A 6,000-nucleotide genomic window follows, 5' to 3' on the forward strand; every position below is an offset into this window, starting at 1 on the left:
GACATTTATTTGGATAAAAGTCAAAAGCATATTCATTGTACATTAAAGACTTATGAACAATTGAATTACAAATATTAGGAATATTCCTATAAGAATATCATCTTAAATGTTATACATGATGCACTTCATTTATGTTTTACTATTAGGATTTAATTACATCAAATGGATGTCTTACAAATCATCCTAAGTAAAACAAATGAACATTTTGAGTTCAGAATGTTCGTTTCCAGCACATGCTTTAAATCTGACAGACAAGTAAATTTGGTGAAAAGCAAAAGCAAAAAGAAAGCGTCTTATTCAATTAGAATTAGACATATATGAGAGCAGGTACTGTACAAAGATCAGCAAATCCCCTACAGAATGGGCATGAAGATTCAAATCCACTTTCCTCTCTCCTGCACACATTCCAAGGTAAATCTGGAAAGACATTGTCCAACAACATTCTGAAGTCTCCTGAGTTCAGAAAGTTCGATCCTGCTCCATGCTTTTTCTGACATGAACAGTACAGTGGTTGGAAAGTAAAAAGCAAATCTAAAAGCAAGATCAAGTCTTATTCAACAGGAATTCGACACATAAGGGAGTTGGTACTGTACAAAGCAAACCAAATCCCCTAAAGCATGGGCTTGAAGTGACAGTTCCACTTTATCAATTCTGCACTAGTTTCAAGACAGATTTCAAAGAAAATCTGACCCAGGAACATTCTGAAGTACGTCCAAGAATAATCTTCATAGTACAACCCAGAAATTCATGTGATATTCATATGATGAAACCCAGAAACACATATGGACTTCATCCACATGAACCCAGGAACAATATCATGATGAACACAACAACATTTTGAAGTATTCTCAAGAAAACAACAACATTCTGATGTTCGGAATGTTTACCTAAAATTTCAAGTAAAAGTCAGTGGGGCCAGGACACATGGCAAATCACCAATGGTTACACTCCAACGGCTATAAGAGCCCAAGAACTCTATAAATAGAAGTGAAAGGCTCAGCATTACTTGCACCATTGCAAAGCAACAAGAAAAACAACAAGAACATTGTTGTGAAGCTTTAGCAAAAAAATTGATCATCACAAAGATTCCAAGAAGTATTTTCAAGTGTAAATTAATTCTTTCTTATCTTGTTAAAGATAAGTTCTCCTTCCATTCTTCTCTGAATTGATCATCACTGAGATCTCAAAATGTCTCTTGTAGTGTAAATCAATTCTTTCTTATCTTGTTAAAGATAAGTTCTCTTCCTTTCTTCTCTTGTCTGATTTCAATCATTCAAGTTCCAAACATCTTACAAAGTCTCATCTAGCTTTAGGGTTGCTAAAGGTTTAGTTTGAGCAGAAGGTGTAAAAGTCTAAGTGGGTAACTTAGCAAGAAGAAAAGAAAGTTTCATCTAACTTTAGGGGTACTAAAGTGTTAGTTTGAGCAAAGATTGTAAAAGTCTAAGTGGGTAACTTAGCAAGAAGGTGCAAGCCTGCTGAGGCTTAGAGAATACAGGTTGTGTAACTGTTCAGGTGAACAAAGATTGTAAGGTGCAAGATTTGAGAGGTTATCTTTAGCATCATAGTGGAAACTCTCAAGATTGTGAGAAGTGGACTAACCACATTGGGTGAACCACTATAAATTTATGTGTGTTCTTCTTCTCTTCCCTATACTCTTTACTTACTGCAAACACAACACACACAAACACATTTACTTTATTAAACTGTTTTTGCACTCAGACATCAGAACGTTCTGAAGTTAGAATACTAACTTAACTATTCCAAGTAAACAACTTGAGAATCAATTTTAAGTTACAAGTTTATTTTTAAAGGGTCATAATTCAAGTCCCCCTTTCTTGTAACTATTTTATCTACTTCAGTCTTCTCTTGACGATACTTCAAGATAGGGTCCCCACCCGTGCCAAAATTGGTTCAGACTCAGGGTTTTGTGTGATGGTACAGAAATTACATGGATGTTATGTAGGGCCCCGGTGGAGTATTCCAGTCATCTCTTTGTGACTTGCGAGTTTTCAAGCATGGTATAATATTTTTAAGTGGCAAGGGCGGGTGCTAGTCATGCTTCCCGATTTGGAAGGTTTTTTAAGGCTCTAGGGGAATATGAAAGGCCTTCGTTGGAATATTGGTGGTGGGAAAAATATTTGATTATGGAAGGATGTGTGGCTTCTCTCGAGGGTAATCCCTGATGGTCATGTTAATTGATCGTCGGACCAATTTCTGTCTTATATTCTTGTGAATTATTTGAATCAAATCGTGGATATTTTCGCCTGGCATCTCCTTATTTCGGGGAGTATAATCATTTTTGTCCTTTATACACTAATGGTTTGTTCACAACGAGGTTTGCCTGCGAGTTCATTATTCATGAGAATCAACTCTCAATGGACACATGTTTGGAAATGGAGAGTTCTTGTTGTAACGCCCTAGTCGTTAATTTATTTATTTTGGATTTATTTAGAGTCTTTTATGTGATTTTAAATAATATTTGTGATTTATGTGGTGTGCATTATTTTATTATATAGTTTATTTTAATAATAATTAGAATAAGTGGGAAATTAATATTATTTTGGAATTTGGGGAGTTAATTAGGATTTAATAAGAATTAAGAGAGTATCAACTTTTGGGAGAAAAGGGAGAGAAAAGCAAGTAGAGCCAAGAACTGATTTTGCTGTGCATTTCTTTCTGCAAATCTAAGGTAAGGGTGAGGTTTACTTCAATTGTATTGATTCTGAATTCTGATTTTGAGTTTAACAGGTTTTGGTAGAACTTGGGAATTCTAGGTTTATGTTGAATTGGTGGGTTTGAGTGCAGAGATTGCTGTTTTGATGTTAGAATTAGGTTCTGGTTGCATACAACACTTAGTTTAGCATCTGTAAACTGATTTGGGGAGTGGAATTGAGAAAATTGGGATTCTGGGTAAAAACCTGCATTCTGGTCGTGCTGACATTCATCGCTCGCCTAGGCGAGTGGACTTTCCCGCCTCGCGCGGGAGCAATGTTCATAGCTCGCCCCGCGAGCAAGCCAACTCGCCATGTCGAGTACCCGTGAGAAAAACATGATTTTTGAATTGTTGTTATAAGTTGTAATATGGGTAGTTTTAAGTACCTAGATGATTTTAGAGAGGTCTGGGACAATTTTCAGATTAAAATGATGAATAGGGAACTTAAAAATGAAGATTTAGTGAGAAAAATGTCAAAACTCCCGAGAGCACCCCTTTTCCAGTTCGCCTCGTACTCGCCACCGCGAGTAACCTTTTCGCTTGAGCTCGCCATGGCGAGCAGAGGCACTCGCGAGGCGAGTTTCCCAGTTTCAGAGCTGTTTGTGTTTAATTGTTTATTGTTGATTGGTATTGGTGTTTAAGCATGATTATGATAAATTGTGCATTTTTCTGGAATGATTGGATTGTTTATGATGACCTGTTGATCTCTGTGATGTATGTTACATTAATTAAATCATACATGGAGTTTTGTTTAGCGGAGTTGTAAGTCATATGTACATATATGCATTTTCTAGTTATATGTAGATATACACAAGTGGAGTTAGTTGCATAAGCACAAAAGCGGGAGGGCTCTGGCCCTGAAACGCCTTATCGTTCAAAGCGGTGGAACACTTTGTTGTTCAAAGCGGTGTTTAGCGGTGAGGACTTATGTCCTGAAAAAGAATGCTTTAACCATTCGATTAGCGGTGAGGGCTTCGGCCCTGAATATGGTACCACATGCATTGTAGAGGAGTCTTAGCGGAGTTGTGGAGTATTGCATGCGTCGATGTTGTTGGTTTTAATTGTCATTTGTTGTTGATGTTGATAATGATAATATTTATATATGTTGATGAATTATTATTATGATAGGGTGTTAGATTCAATTGATGCATTCATTATCTATATTTATTGTTGTGAATCTCACCCCTTCTGCTTGAAAATGTTGCCCTTCCTATGGGTAACTTGCAGGTGATCCTGAGTAGTAGGTGGTGGCTCAAAGTGTCTAGGGCTCTGATACGTGGGATAGGATTTTAATGTTACCTTCATTCCTATGTATCAATTTTTGAATATTGCTGATGTAGCCCTATGGTTGTTGAATTTATGTTGATAAGGCTTTTATGCCAAGATTTAATTATAGAGATTTAAACAGTTGTTGTTGTTGTTTTGATACAAATTTTCCGCTGCAAAATTAATGATGATTTTGAAAGATGTTTATTAAATAGATTTTATATTCTATTTAAGAAATTTTGAAAATGTAGTGTGACATGCTCGTTTGGGAATTACTCTGATGCATGTTTATTTATTATTAAATTGATTTTGGATAACGATGTGTTACACTTGTGGCCTATGAGTTCATGTGATACATTTTAATCATCCTCTGTCGGGTTGTGTTAATCTCTTATAGAAGGATTATGTTGGTGTTTACTTTAGTTGTTGTATAAGTTTGTAGTTCAGTGTAATGGCCTCTTTTTTTTTTTTTTTTGTCAGGTAGTCTAGTGCCTAGAATTCATTTTTTTACAATAATTTAAATGTAGTTAATTTCAATGATTTTAATATATATATATATATATATATATATATATATATATATATATATTAATAATTATTTAGTTTTCTCACCAATCTTACACCAAATTTAAGAGAACAATACATTATTACCCAAAAATATCAAATCTCATCTTTATTCATTAAATTAACTAATTAAAAATATTCAATGGAGTTGGTGTTCTTGATATTTTTCGGTGGATTAACTGAAATTTTTCAAAGTCATACTAAAGGTGTATGGTGTCAACCCATCATTACCGATGTAATAATAACACGTTTTTGAGTTTATTATAAGAAATTGAAAGATTACAAAAACATAAATAAAACTGCAAGAAATTTTACAATAGTCGAAACATTGCGACAGCCGACATGCATATTAAATATAGAGTAATTAGACGTAATAACATAAAATTATTTTTAATATAAAAAACATAATTATTTTTAACTTTCAACTTGATCTTTCCTCTTACAAGCAGTGACATGTTTCCAAATAACACGTCGGTTTTCTAGGAGAGATACATTCATCATATGCACAATCATCCTTAGTCACACAAGGGAGAAAACCTGTATGTCAAATAAGAATAGTTGAAAGTTACTAGAAAGAAAGGGATGGAAAATTTTATATATAATAATTGAAATGTGTGTGTGAAAAATGACTTACTATGACTGGTTACAACTAGAATTAGGGAAACCAAGATCATCAAAGCATAAACAATTTTTAGATTTCCTGCCATATTTTATCTCTTTAGTTTGTATGTGACAAACAAATAGTTATTTTATCACTTTATAGTTAGAAAACCTCATCATTTGTTAATTCAATTTAATTGCTTTTAGAACTTACAGAGTTGCCAAAAACCATTCATGATATAATCAACATTATTATAAAAATGTCTTTTGAGTCTATTAAATGTTTCATGTTTATTATTCAAAAAAAATAAATTGTCATGTTTATCTCTAAAGCTCACTCAATTGATCCCTTTACTGTAGTAAAAATGTCGATTAAATGTTTTCATGATGATTAGAGGTTATTAACTTTTTAATAAATGATGATTAGAGGTTATTAACTTTTTAATAAACTTTCTATATTTTTTTTTTATTTTTCATTTAGCCTTTCAGGATAGACATGGGGAAAAATCCCAATGAGAAACAAAAGTGTGAAATGATTGAGAAAATTGTAGAAATAATTGACCGAAGAAGCAAAAAAAAATACTTATTTACTATTACCTCCGGTCTTTATTATATGAAGAAAAAAATCAAATAACTTTAAAACCAAGACTATCATTGGTTGTTGTAGTTTTTTTTTAATGAGATTTTACAAATACATCCTCGTAAAATTTTGAGAAATATTAAATATACGCGTTAATATTATAAAGAATATCATTAAATGGGGGCTAAAAAGGTATTTTAAATAATAAATATACCTTTTTCTTATAAATAGGGTCAAAATAATTTTTGAAAATTTTCTTATAATAAGGATGGGAGGA

At 33.1% G+C, this 6,000-nt stretch overlaps 1 long non-coding RNA gene across 1 annotated transcript; it reads right to left on the minus strand.

Annotated features, from left to right (window-relative positions):
- Nucleotides 1–4,779: 4,779 nt before the first annotated feature.
- On the minus strand, nucleotides 4,780–5,335 carry LOC11416491 (uncharacterized). The gene is made up of 2 exons (XR_003010830.2): nucleotides 5,178–5,335; nucleotides 4,780–5,080 (listed from the first exon to the last, which is right to left on the minus strand). It is a non-coding gene; the product is annotated as an uncharacterized lncRNA (long non-coding RNA).
- Nucleotides 5,336–6,000: the final 665 nt, after the last annotated feature.

This window comes from Medicago truncatula, chromosome 4, assembly GCF_003473485.1.
Source record: "Medicago truncatula cultivar Jemalong A17 chromosome 4, MtrunA17r5.0-ANR, whole genome shotgun sequence".
NCBI classification, from domain to species: domain Eukaryota; kingdom Viridiplantae; phylum Streptophyta; class Magnoliopsida; order Fabales; family Fabaceae; genus Medicago; species Medicago truncatula.